The sequence below is a fragment of the Nyctereutes procyonoides genome, unplaced genomic scaffold (genome assembly GCF_905146905.1).
Source record: "Nyctereutes procyonoides isolate TBG_1078 unplaced genomic scaffold, NYPRO_anot_genome, whole genome shotgun sequence".
Lineage (NCBI taxonomy): Eukaryota > Metazoa > Chordata > Mammalia > Carnivora > Canidae > Nyctereutes > Nyctereutes procyonoides.
In genome coordinates, this window is record NW_026575047.1 from 18229125 (window position 1) to 18243029 (window position 13905).

General features: G+C 49.7%; 1 protein-coding gene across 1 annotated transcript in view; it reads left to right on the forward strand.

Moving 5' to 3' along the window:
* The first annotated feature begins 5371 nt into the window (after nt 1–5371).
* KLF3 (KLF transcription factor 3) overlaps nt 5372–13905 on the forward strand; it is a 36343-nt gene continuing 27809 nt past the window's right edge. The window contains exon 1 of the mRNA XM_055326703.1: nt 5372–5495. The gene's annotated coding sequence lies outside the window, so the exon portion shown is untranslated. The remainder of the gene's footprint in view (nt 5496–13905) is intronic.

The window sequence follows — 13905 nt, forward strand, 5'->3', positions numbered from 1 at the left end:
AGAGGGTGAGGGTGGTGAGGGTGTGAAGAAAAGGGAACTCTTTTGCACTGTTGGTGGGAATGGAAACTGGTATAACCACTATGGGAAACGGTATGGCAGTTCCTCAAAAAGTTTACAGTGGAACTACCATATGATCCGCAACCTCACTTCTAGGTATGTATCTGAAGGAAACGAAATCACTATCTCAAAGAGATATCTGCAGTCCAATGTTCGCTGCAGCATTATTTACCATAGCCAAGATATTGAAACAACCAAAGTGTCCACTGATGGACAAATGGATAAAGAAAACGTCTCTCTCTCACTCTGTCTCACTGTATATGTGTGTGTGTGTGTGTGTACATACATCTACTCTCTCTTGCTATATATTTTCCACTCATTAAAAAAAGGAAAAAGGAAATCCTACCTTTTGCAACAACACAGATGGACTTTGAGGTCATCATGCTAAGTGAAATAATTCAGACAAAGACGAATACTGTGTGATCTCACTTATATGTGGAATCTAAAAAGCCAAACTCATAGAAACAGGCCATAGAATGGTGGTTTGGGGGGGCAAAGAGGGAAGTGGGAAGATATCAAAGGGCAAAAACTTGCAGCTATAAAAATGAATAAGGTCTAGGGATCCAATGTACAACAAGATAAATATAATTAACAATATTATATTATATACTTGAGAGGTAAGAGGGTAGTTTTATATGTTGTCACCACATACACATACATACACATACTAAATACTAATTATGTGAGGGGATGGAAATGTTAACTGACCTTGTTGTGGTTAGTCTGTAATATAGGTATGTCTAACCATCATGTCGTAGACCTTGAACATATATATATGATAGCCAATCATATCTCAATAAAGCTAGCAGGAAAAAAAGAAAAAGAAAAAACCCTATGGTTTTGTTACCCTTTAAGGTAGATGTTATCTGTGTTGGCTCATTAATTTGTTAAGCACATGACACTTTTCTGCCTTCATGACGTTGGGTCCTCAAATGAAAAGGAGAAACTTCCCTGAGGGAAGGAATGGAAAAGCTCTGGAAGAGAGTGGGATCAGAAGAAGGAATCTCAAGAACATGCCCTTGTGTAGCCAAAAGAGACCTCCTGAAATGGAACTATCTATGATACAAGCCACGGAACGTAAAATGGAGGTTTGTGGTGGCTTGTGTCCACTGAGCTCTGACGCAGTTTCAACATAGTTACTATTTAGTTGTCAGCCATTAATCAACAAATACGTTTGGAACACTTTCTGTTTATTAGGCACTGTTGTAGGAACTTGGTGGGAAATACAAGCGAAGGATAGAATGTCCCTGCTCTCATGGAGCCCAGTGGGGAAAGAGGTATCCAAAAAATTAACAAGAACAACTAGACAGAGATTTGGAGAAGGGAGGGATATTTTAGGTTGTGTGGTCAAGGAAGTCATCCCAGAAGATGTACTATTTGAACTGGAAACTAATGATGAAAAAAAGAGCTATCCGTATGGAACTCTGAAACCTTGCTCTCCTCTCATGATTACAAGATGGCTGCCACAGCTTCAACAATCATGTCCTCACATAACTTCCAAAGCAGGCCTGGGGATTTATCCTTGCAAGAGTTTCCTTTAATTAGGAAAAACAAGCTCCAGCACACTTCCCTTCATGTCCTGCTGGCCAGAACTAGGTCATATATCTGGCAAAAGAGGCTGGGGCTGCCACGACTGGTTGGGAGCAACAAGGCTGGGGCCAGGGAGAGGTATCCTTCCCCCAGTACGTGCTGCCCCAAACCTAAACCACACTGGCCTACGGTCCTTGAAGAACAAGAGTAAAGCTGCCACCACAAGGACCAGGCTTGAGATACTTCATTTGTGCGGGATGTCTTGAACACCTGAGTATATGTGGTCCCTGTGCTAAAACGTTAAGGATAAAAAGGAGACCCGGGCACCACTTTTACCATCTCACTCTACTGCTCAAAGACATTCGGGAAGAACTCCCTCCTCCCTCCCCTTCACTATCTCAAAGGTACATACAGTTCCTGGCCACTGCCACCCGGAAGCTCCCCACTCTTCTCTCTTTAGTTCTGAATGACTTCTTCCCAATTCATTGCTGACATTTATTCATTTTACACATATTCATTGAACATCTGGGCCACGAGGATACAATTTTGCTTTTAAAAGGACAATGTCTGTGCCCTCACAGAGTTTCTATTTCAGTGCCACTGAAAGAGAGTTACATAATCTACCATAAGAAAGAGTTACAAGAGGTGAAGCATGGGTGTTATCAGAGCACCAAGAAGGAGTGCCTCCACTCATCCAAAGGAGGGGTGAGGGGTGGTGGTAAGACAAGATACATTTTGTTGAAGACGTCACTTAAGTCAATAATTAAAGGACGGATAAAATAGACAGAATGAGAATGGAGGTGAGGAGTTGGGGGAGAAGGCAAGGATGCTAACTAAGCCCATTTAGGAACATTAGCATATGCAAAGGGCCAGAGGTGGGGAGAACGAGCTGGAGGGAAAAAAGTTCATTGTTGCTGCAGGGAAGAGTGAGGTGGGGGGTAACAGGAAGAGATGAGTCTTTAAAGATAGATGGAGGCCAGGTCAGCACTGGTAGTAAACTCTTGGTCTTCTGGAGGGAATGTAATGAAGACATTGACACATTTTAGGCTTGTATTTTAGAAGAAATATTCTTATTCCTTTGCTCCAATCCGTTTCCCACACTTCAACCCTGCTACAAGCAGGATGACCAACAAGACCCTGTGGCTATGGGCTGGACCGGGAGAGTGGTCAAGGAGTGGGTGGGGAGGAGGAGGTCCAAGATTCTGTGAAGGACAGGGCTCTGACCTGCTAGGGGAAGGGAGGAGTCAAGGATGATGACCTCAGGCATTTCTGCTCTGGGTACCTGGACAGATGGCTGTTGGTCTCCTTCACTGATCCTTCATTCTTGTACAAGTTGTGTTTCAGCTGTCCTCCACAGGGCAGTGAACGCAGTGTGTTCATTAATTAAGCTTTTTTATGACTTTTCTCCTCCTTCCCCCACCTTTGATATTGAAGCCACTCCCTACTTATCTTGGATCACACTTTTCTCAGACCTATTTCACGTTTCTCCTTTGGGTCCACACCCACACGAACAAGGTGAAGAACACGGTTAATGTACTTTAGGTTTTCACCACTGTGGCCTCTGAGCAAAGCCTGGAGTTTTGGAGCAGCTGCTGCGAGCCACACATCCAAATGCAAAAATGATTGCATCAGTCATCACTAATACTACGGTCTTTCAGCTAATACAAAGCTGAGCCATCCAATCAGACATTCGATGTCAGTGATCAATGAACTGCAATTAGTAATTGACACGAATCCAACTTATTTTCCAGGATCTGTCCTTTACTCATTAATAGAAACTTCTCGGGGCATCCGGGTGGCTCAGAGCATCTCCCTTTGGCTCAGGTGGTGATGCAGGGGCCCTGGGATGGAATCCTGCAACAGGGCTCCCTGCAGGGAGCCTGCTTCTCCCTCTGCCTGCGCCTCTGACTCTTCTCTGTGTCTCATGAATAAATAAATAAAATCTTCAAAAAATAAAATAAACCTCTCATCCCTTTAAAGAGTCATCTTGGGGATCAGCCCGATGGCACAAGAACCAGTGTCAGTTCTGGGTGCTCTCCACGTGGTCTTCTATGTTATGTGCCTTTTTTTATACCGTGCAATTCCACTACTTGAGGTTACGGGGTACTAATCCTCCAATACTGCGCAGCTCCCGGGTGGGGCTCGGTATAGACCGTACCTCTCCGTACCTCTCCGTTTCAAGCAGCACCATGCCTGGATGAAGCATCCAAGTGAGAAGAGAAGGGTGAACCGAAAGGGCCTTTAAGACATCTTGAAGCAGTAACAAGCCTTACGCTGAAGCGGGGCGTTTTGAAACATCACACCGGACTAAAACAATTGAACCAATTTGTCCTTTGTTCTTTTTATTGCATCCTTTATGACATTAATACTGTTTAAGAGGGATTCAGAAAGCAAGCAACTCGGGGGCTGAGCCCCAGCGGCGGGGCCGGCGAGCGCGTGTCCGCCGCCCCGCACGGAGCTCGCCCGCGCTCGGTCCCCGGCCGCGCCCCGGGCCGGCCCCGAGCTCTGCCTCCCGCCGGGGAGGGACGCTCCGAAGTTTGGCCAAGTTTGCAGGCAGGCCCGGCTGGGCGGATGCCGCTGCCGCCCGCGGCCGGCTCCCCCCGCGGCAGGCCCGGCCGGCGCGGAGTTCGCCTCCGGGGCCGCCCCTCCGCGCCGCGGGCACAAGCAGGGGCGCCCGGACCGTGCGTCCGACGACCTTGGGAACTCGGGGCCGTCTCGGGGCCGTCTCGGGGCTGCCGTCCTCCCCGCCCCCCGGGCCCCGCCCCGGGCCCCCGCGCCTCCACCGGCGGCGCCTTTCCCGGCTTTTCCTTTAAGAGAGTTGCACGCCCTCGGCCCGGGAGGGGCCGCGCTGGCCGCGGGGCCCGGCCCTTCCCGCCGCGCCCGGGGCCGCCCTTCCCGCCGGAGCCGGCTGACGGACGGCCGGGCCGCCTGCCCCCCGCCCCGCGGGCCCGCGCGCGCGCCCGGCTGTGTGTTTTGGAAGCGGCGCAGCGGGCTGCAGCCCCGTGACGCCCGGAGCGGGCAGCGCCGCCCTTCCTTCCCCCCGGGCTGGGGCGGCGGCGCGGCGGCGGGTCCCGCGCGGGCGGGGGGCGGGGGGCGCGGGGCGCGGGGCGGGGGCGCGGGCTCCGGGGCGGGGGCGCGGGGCGGGGGCTCCGGGGCGGGGGCTCCGGGGCGGGGGCGCGGGGCGGGGGCTCCGGGGCGGGGGCCGCGCCGCGCACGCCCAGCCCCTCCCGCGCCGGGCCGCGCCTCGCCGGACAGGTTGGGCCGGCGGGGCGGGGCGGCGCCCGGCTCCGGGGAATAATGAGTGTCTGTGAGGCCGGCCCCGGGTGACTGGGCGGGGCGGGGCGGAGGCGGCGCGGGAGGCGGGGGCGGCGGGGGAAGGGCGCAGGGCGGGGTGCGTGTTTGCGCGAGTGACTCGGCCGACCCCTCCGGCGGCAGCCTCCACCCAAGTGGGTGGGGACCCGCCCAGCCCGGGCGGCCGCGGCGGCTCCCTCTCCCCTCCCTGACCCTCCCACCCCGGGTCCCAGCCTCTACTTACCCCGCCAGCCCCGGGAGGCTCGCAGAGCGAGCGGCGCCGGCGTCATGTGACTGCCCGGAGTTGGTGCCAGGAGCCAGAGGGGAGCCAGGAGCGGAGCCGCGCGGAGCCGGGGCCCGAGCCGGAGCCCGAGCCGGAGCCCGAGCCGGAGCGCAGCGCGAGCGCCCGCCGCCGCACGCGCGGCCGTCCCGGTCCCCGTCCCCGTCCCCGTGCCCGGCCCGGCCCCCGACCCCGGCCCCGTGCCCGTGCCCTGCGGCCGCCGCCGCCGCCGCCGCCCGGGCTGGCGCGCTGACACTGCTGCATTCGCGGGGTTCAAGGCGCCTCGGATCCGGGCCTTTATTTCTCGTCTGCAGCGCCCAGCACCGCGCCTCCAAAAGTAAGTGCCCCTCCCTCACCTTCCCCCGGCCGGGCTCCTGCTGCCGCCCTTCCCGGCTGCTGCGGACTCCTCGCCTCCCCCCCGCCCGGGCCGGGGGGGGGGGCGCGCAGCGAATGGGCTGGGGGCGCAGCGCGGGGGCGGGGGCGGGGGCGCCTGTGGGCTTGGGAAAGTGCAACAGCTCCTCGAGGCCGGGGCTGGGGGCGGCCGGGGGGAGACCTCGGGCTCGGCGGTCGAGAGTGTGGGATTCGGGGCAGCCGCCGTGCGGAGCCCGCGGTGCGGGGAGCGAGACCCGCGGCGAGGGCGGGGCGCGGGCGGGGGCGCGGGCGGGGGCTCACCTGTGTGGTCGGTCCCCCCGCCCGCCGCTCGCTCGCTCCCTCGCTCGCGATTCCCTCCAAAGCCCCAGAAACCTCAGTGCTCTCCGCGTGTGGCAACGTTGTTTGGAGAAAGGTAGCGCGGAGGCCGCGCACTCCTGCTCCTCCCCCTCCGGGTCCCCCACCCCCGCTCCCGCGCCCTCCCCTCCCCGCCCCCCGCCGCCCCCCTCTTCGGACGGGGCGCGCGCGACCGCTCGCCCGCCGGAGCAAACTTGGAGCAGCCTCCCGGGCCCTCTGGGAAGAAACTTGGGGCCGTGGGGACCGAAGGCAGCATCCCGTTCTCGGTCCTGGAGCCCAGGAGCTGCCGGGGCGTCTGGATCCCCGGGGGCAGGAGGAAAGAGCCGGCCGGGTTTGGAGAGCCCTCCTCGGGGGCGCGGAGGGAACCTGCCGCAGTGCCTGCCTGGAGCAAGGATTGCAGCGAGGCTGGAGGCGGAGAGCGCCTTAGGCAACTGCCTGCAGCGTTAGGGACTCAGCCGTGTGGGGACCGAGGGACTGATCCCTGGACCTGGACCCTGGGGACCGACCTAACATTTCAGAGTGGCTTTCTTGGAGATGGCAGATAATACTTGGAATTGTCCTCCTGTCCACTTCTCTGGGAGATATCAGGGCGCATCTTCTGCTTTAAATTTTACAGCAATATGCAATAATAATAGACGGAGAACGTGTGAACTGGACTTTTTTTGTTGTTGTTAAGTCAGGTTAAACGGAAATTGGAAATCGCTCACCTTCTTGTATTGCACCAAAATAAACATTTTACACCGAATTTTTGCTAGCTCAGAATGTATTTTTCCACGAATATCACCTAAGATACTTTAAATGTGTTGATTATATCCTCACGAGAGCCTGGATTTGCGGAGCAGTGTGTAGTGGTATTCTGACTTCATTTACATGGAGCATATAATTATTAGCAAAATGGAGTAGGCGAATAGGGCAGTTGTTCATTACAGGTTTTTCCACTGAGCAATTTTGTACTTTTTTTTTTTTTTTAAGTGCATTCGAGCAGCATTTTTATAAGAAATCCATCTGGATGATAATCTGCCTAACGGGAGGGAAGACTTGCTTTTAGGGAAAAAGAAAACAATCTGATAACATTAACATCTCCAAAATTTTGCAAGTTAGTGTTTTTTAAGGAATGGACAAATGAGTTTCTTCTGGCTGGAAGCATGGAGTATGGTGACCTCAGCCTGTTAACAGAAACCTAAAATGAGATGTTTGATGAATTTAAACTCCCTAGAGAAACTGTCTCCAGTTCTACAGTCAGTGGGGTTTGCAGCAGAAGTATTAGAAGAAAAAAGCCCAATGTACTCTTGGAAGTTCAATAAAGATACACTGCAAGGAACATTTGGCTTTCATGAAGGAGAATGCAAGTCTAAAAACCTTAGTGTGAGAATAACAAAGAAAAGTAGCTGCTAAGACCACAAAATCTTGTCAATTATAAAACGCTATTGTTTTTTCACTGCAAACTTCTAAATTAAAACCCAATCTTTTGGTTGCTATGGACACAGTGATGCCTTTTTTTTTTTTTTTTTTTTTTTTTTTTTACCTGTAGTTTTGTCTACACACAGATTGTTAAATCTCTGATCATGGAAACCTGAATTGAGCAGTCCTGGCTCACTATAACAAAATAAAGAGACATAATGGGGAAAAGACTGAATGGATTTTACTACCTTAAATATACCTAAAGTAAGATAGACATTTTCGGGCATCTTATAAAAATTGATACTCTGTTCTACAGATCGTGTAACACTTCTGGGTTAAATGAAATGTCAGGAAGAGAGATTCACGTTCTCAAAAGGTGAATTTCTTTAGGTGTGTGTACATGGAGAACAGATGTGCAGCTGTGTGCAGATAGGTTTCTAACTATGCAGTTGAAAAAGATGGTGAAATTTGGGGTGACTCTAGATATCCCAGACTCTGTGTCTAGGAATGTAGTTGTGTAGCTAAGAGACGCTTAGAACTGGTCCGGTGTTCAGTTCTGTGGGATAACCCAGTTGTCATCTGAATTCTTAAGAGTGCGCCCTTTTCATTTTCGTCATGATGCTGAGGCTGAACAATACTCATTACCCCAACCCAGAATTTGATGATGGCTCGAGACCAGCCATTGGGATGGGGGAGAAAGAGACAAAAGAAATCGGAAAGGAGGCTGGTGTTAATTAGGAAGGTCTCTGCTGCCTGAATATGATAAAATCACATGTTCACTTATGATGTTTACTGTATGTGGAAGCTCCTATTTGTAAATAGGGCAGGTCCCCTGAATAAAGCTGGTGTTATTATTCACACCCATAGAACAAACACCTCCACCCCCCTGTTGTTGTTTTAAAAAACTCCAGCTGCTCATGAATATAGGGTCAGGGAGGGCCGGCTAAATGTTTCTCTGTGCTTGCTCTCCAGCACAGCCAGCAGAGCTGTTTCCTGTTCTTTGTTTCAAGGCTGGGGTTTGCGTCATACATTCCAAGTGGCATATGTGTGCTCTTTCCTGTTTCAGGCTGTTTTCTGGTAGATCAGTAGCCCAGACCAGGCCGTGGTCCCTGCCCCTAAACTCCCGATCCCCACCCAGGGAGTTATCATGTCTCTACACACTTGCAATTGCTTAAGATGCCTGTGTTATGTCATAATGAGGAGTCAGTTAACCTTTTTACATATACCCTTTGCTCCAGTGTGTTTCTGTGAGTGAATAAATACTGGTACCTTTTAAAATTCATCATTGCCAAATTGTGACTTTGAGAAATTTGTGTGCAGATTGGCTAGAAGTCTAAAGGAGGTTGCATTTGTTTGTTTTCCATTCCTGTTTGGAGGTGGGTAGGGTGTTTGTTTAGAGGTAGGCATTTTGCCCTGAAGCTGTCAATTCTGGAGTTGGGGGGATTGCCACCTTACAGTTTAGAAGACCTGGCATTACCTAAAGGCTCTGGCCCACCCTTGTTCCCAAGTAACACTGGAGCTCAAGGCAGAAGAGGTTCTACCGGATGGAGAGTTTTAAGCAGTCTTGGCAGACTGGGCTGATTTGGAAATCTTGCTTAGGTTTTAAGGAAGAAATCTTGAGGAAAAGTATTGAGGCATAAAATATATGGAGAAAATCCCAGGATCATCTCTTAAAGACAAAGATGTAAGTGCTAGGATAATTTTCCCAAGGACAAAGATGTATTTATTCTCCCATCTGATTTCCGACCTGTTTTAAGAATAAAAAGCTCAAAGAAAAAGAGAACTGGAAATAAATTCATTTTAATGAGAGTCTGGAAAATTTTAATCTTGTATTTTGAAAACAGAAGGAGACCTCTTGTTTTCATTGTTTTACAACACCAACTTTTTCATAATCCCCCTCTTCTTTTTTTTTTTTTTTTTTTGTAAATTCTGTTAGTTGTGGGCTAACACTTCTGGGTTAACTATTTAAAACCTACTACATTTTTCTCTTGGCTCTTCAGAAACTAAGTTTTAGATAGTTGGATAAGAAAACTCCGGCAAGTTTCTTTCTAAACTTATTTTTGGATTTTCTTTAAGATCCAAAGGGATTATCTGTGATGTTCTCTAATGGAATTAATTTAGAGTTGCTAAGGCAGCAAATCAGACCCTGTCCTCCCCTAAATTGATGATAATAGTAGTTGGGTTTTTAACTTCACATTCTACTACATTCTTTCTTAATGGGTGAAGGGAGATATATAATATGATATTAAGAAAACTATTAGAATCAAATAGAAGGTTACTGATAACCTTCCTTTAAAAAATGGTGGGTGTTTGGGAAGCTTTTAGTAAGAGCTGTTCTTTCTCCTTTGGGAGAAGCAAACTTGAAATATAAAGCTGACTTGTAGTGCAAGGGGTCTTAAAACTAAAATTTGTGAGTAACCCAAATCAAAGCAACTTTTCCAATTTAGTTCTAAGGCTGTTAACAATCCAACTGGATTTGGTAGACAGAATCTTTATTTAGCTTACTTCAGGTAATTATTTTCTTTGCATTGGGGGAGAGGGAGGTGGTTGGCTAATAGATGTGATTATTAGGGTCTAATATATTTTATTAAATACACTTTGCGAGCTTTTAAATACCAAGCTGAACAATTTGGAAAGATTGTATCTGTCTGATAGTTACTAGAATTACAAAAGGAAAAAAATGGGAATAATGGTTTCATCTCTTGATGATGTAAATCATTATTTATTTCCAAGTCAACATTTTTGCTATAATGAACAGCTTTCTTAGGAAGTATTTCTTAACTATTTTTTCACACCGGTTGTATTTAAGAAAAAAATATAAGCAACCTCATCCTTGAAATCCTAGGAATTACATTATTCTGGAAATTAGGTTTCTTTCTGAAGTGCTTCATACTCATTGGTTCTAGCTTTAAAAAAAAAAAAAATCCCTAGAGTCATAAAACCATTGATACCTGGTTTGCTAATGTGTAATGTTCTAGTCAAAATACATCTCAGAGTAAGTTGCAAGAGGATTATGGTGGTTTTTAGCATTCTCATTTTCAAGCCTGATCGGTCCCCTTTATTAGACCCCTGTTCTCATCTGAAGCAGTAATGCCAGAGCTCGAGACAGGAAACCAGACAGCAGTCTACCCTGATAAGGGAGAGCATTGTCTAAAGGAGGTAGCCCTGCTTTTCCCCCCCTGAACTCTCCTTCCTTGAAATTTGGTAGTAATGAAAAAGAGACACAATGCTATAGACACAGTTCTACCCCAGAACTAGGACTGTTTTCTCCTAAAGCAAAAATATCTTTTTAATTGGATCTATGCCTTTTCTGGAATGTCATCATAGTTCAGTGGAACATTAAAAAAAAAATTTAAATCAGTATATTTTGTATCCCTTGGTCAGGGTTTTTAATAGTCAAGTTCATTTTCTAGCAAAACAGGTTCCTGGAGCTTTTTGAAACTCACTCCATTGTGTTGGCAGGCTGAATTCATTATCATTTCCTCCATCCAATTATTAAGGGGAGCTGGAGACCAACTGTAGCAAGTGAAGTTGCCCTTCATCTCCTGCATTCTGAGCAAACCTGGGGTCTAGCTCCTACCCTGACGTTTAGGAAGTGGGTGCTTCCCGAGGCAGCCCCCTGACCAGAGGACACTGAAGAAAGCTCAGCTTAGAATGGGGCATGGGTAAGGTGGTTCCAATCTCTGGAAGGCCTGGGGATCTCCAGGGATGGCCTGTGGCTAGTTCTCAATCCGGTTCAGTGGAATTTGGCCAAATCTAGACAGAAGAGATCAAATGGACGTTGAGGTCAGTGCATTCTACCCTGGAGAGCGACCTGTGAACAAACTGGGTTTTTCCCCCCTGGCCTGTACACCTTCTGTCTACTAACTACTGGGCTTTGAGTCTAATCACTGAAATCCACCCCTTTATATCTGTTCTTAGGCTTTTAGACCGTGGTTCCTTCCCAAGCTTTGCACTCCAAAACTACTCTCCTTAGCAAGTTCAAGCCCCTGTTCCACTCCATTCTCCAAACGAGGGAGGTTTTCTCTGCAAAGCCTCCTGAAGTTTTCGCACTGGCTGTGTTTTAGGTTTTAGAAGATGATTTTCAGGCTAGCTTCGCTGGCCCCTGGGCAAGTTTTCCTTGTGTGCCACCTGGTGTACAATCATTATAGAGGCCCTTGCCCTTCTTTTTCTCCTCACGTGTAAGAAGGGTAGTTTGACATCCATTCATTTATTCATCTCACAAGTATTTATTGAGCACCTACTCATTAGAGCTAATCTCAAATTATGTGCAGTCATTATTATGCCACTAGGATGGAGTAGGTCCCGAGTGATCCAACCTGAAAAGGCGTTTTGAAATCTTAATTACCCTCTGGAACCTCCCCAGGGCACGGGCCAACATGGGCCAGCAGGTATTGTACACGTCGCATACCCTCTGTATCCAGAGTGATCCCAGTTTGAGAGGATTTTGCTTATAAGTCGGTCCCACCGCACGGGCCCCTGAAGCAGAACAGAAAGAGCCCTGGGTCTGCCGGCAGACACATTTCTGTTCTTGGCTGCAGCTCCAACCAGCTCTGTGAATTTGGGCAAGTCATTTCACCTCTGTTCCTCCATTTCCTCATTTCTAAAATGGGGATGAGGACCTGACCCTTCCACCTTTGTACAGTTATTATGAGGATTTCCGTATTTACTTGGGTAGAGCTGCCAGTTTTTTTCTGAGCAGTTTTATGGACCAATTGCAGGTGCATTGGCTAGGAAGAATAATGGCCTAATTTGGGGCCTTCAGAATGTGTCTTTTGATCTTGCGTCCAAGTGTGCACACTCAGGGTAGGCAGCAGGGGCCAGTTGGAAGGAGGTGGAATTGCCGCTACTGGAGGTACTCTGTCCCTGCCTTCCACATCCCCCGTGGACAGATGTGTTTGCAGACGTGCTGGCCTGCTATTGCTGTCCGTGGTGTAATGTGGTCCTCTGCCGGGGGGGGGGGGGGTTGTAGAGTAGGGTGCCGGGGCCACTGGCTTTGCAGTCAGGCTGCTTTGGGTTCAAAACCTGGCTGTACAACTTAACAGCTGTGTGATCCTGGGGCAGATTGCTTTACCTCTCTGTTCCGTAGTTCTCCTAAGTGATAGGAAACTGGAAACTGGTACCCACCCACCCGATAGGCATCAGTGACACAGTCCATGTAAAGGACAGCACCTGGAGACCACCAGTCATGAAGGTGGTGATGATTTGCAGGAAACCTGTGACATCACGTAGCCCCTTGCTTTCCTTGGTCAATAGAAGTATCCTGAAAAAGCAAAACAAAACAAAGAAAACCCTCCAAACACACACTCTCTTTCTCACTCTCTCCTCATGGAAAATTGCCCCGTCTCTTTTTTCCCTCTTTCTCTTTTTCCTCTTCTATTTTAGGTTTTACAACAGAGAAGAGACATTGACACGAGATTTGTTTAGAAGATCTCTCTGGGTAGCTAATAAAAGATTCTGGGAGGATGATTTTAATAAAGTCTCTGGAGGACCCATAACAGGCAAGGAGGTTAAGGTTTAGGAGCAGTAACTTTTTTTAAAGGAAGTTTGGTTTAACAAGTTTGCTTTAAAGTTAGGGCCCCTCTTCCCTATTAACTTACTTTAGGAGAGAATTCCAAGTGTCTTCAAAGGCAAAGGGGAAAGGGACGGCTGTAGAAGTCCTACATTGGGCTGAGTGCTCTTGGAAGCACCCCTCATGCCTGGCAGAAAACTTCCCTCTAGTGAGCAAGCTTGACCCCCCCCCCCTTGGGGAAGATGGGAGGGGCCCCCCTCTGCTCCCCTAAGGATATGGAAGGCGATGCTCCCCATCCAGGTGGTGGTCTGCCACAAACCATTTAACAGGCCCCGCCCATCTAGGTAAGAAGGGGTGGCCTCAGCTCAACTGGGGCGCAATCAGCTGGCTGCACGGAGTGGAGAGGCCTTGAGCAGGTCTTTGAAGAATTAGGAGGATTTAGATAAGCCGGAAGGGGATGGGGCATTCCATGCTGGTTGCCCAGCATCGGAGCCAAAAATGAACAAAGACATGGGGGTGGGAGGTGGGGGTGAATGGACGGGGCGGCCAGCGTGAAGGGCCCTTGGAGCAAGGGGCAGCCGGTTAGAGACGGGGTGCGGGGAGCATGGGCACTTGAACCCACTCTGCAAGCCCCGGGGACCCCTTTGGAGGAAGGTTTGCGAGCTTGGGCCAGACCGGTGAGGGCTGGGCTTTGAGAAATGTGGGCGGCAAGGGGTCAGGATGAGTTGGAGGGACCCAGGGACGCCGTGGGGAGCGTGGTGGAGGGAACCCAGTGACACAGTCTTACACCGGAGGCCTGGCCCCCAGTGGCAGTAGCAGGAATGGAAAGAAAAGTTGGTGAGGAAGACTTGAAAGATGACCTCTAGGTTGGTTTCCATGGCGAATGACCAGAAAATAAGGCACCGGGGAGGTGGGGGGCAGCAGGCAGGCTTTTCAAGGCAGGAGCCGGAGAGGGAGGATTGTGCTGGGGACATGTTGAGTTAATTCTCTCCCATGGCAGTGGCCCAAAATGCTTTCCTCTTTCTTTTTCGTGTACTTTTGAAGGGAGGGGGCAGTATTAGCTCATGGTTTCATATCCAAAGGTCTGGTGGCCCTGTGAGGTCAGCTT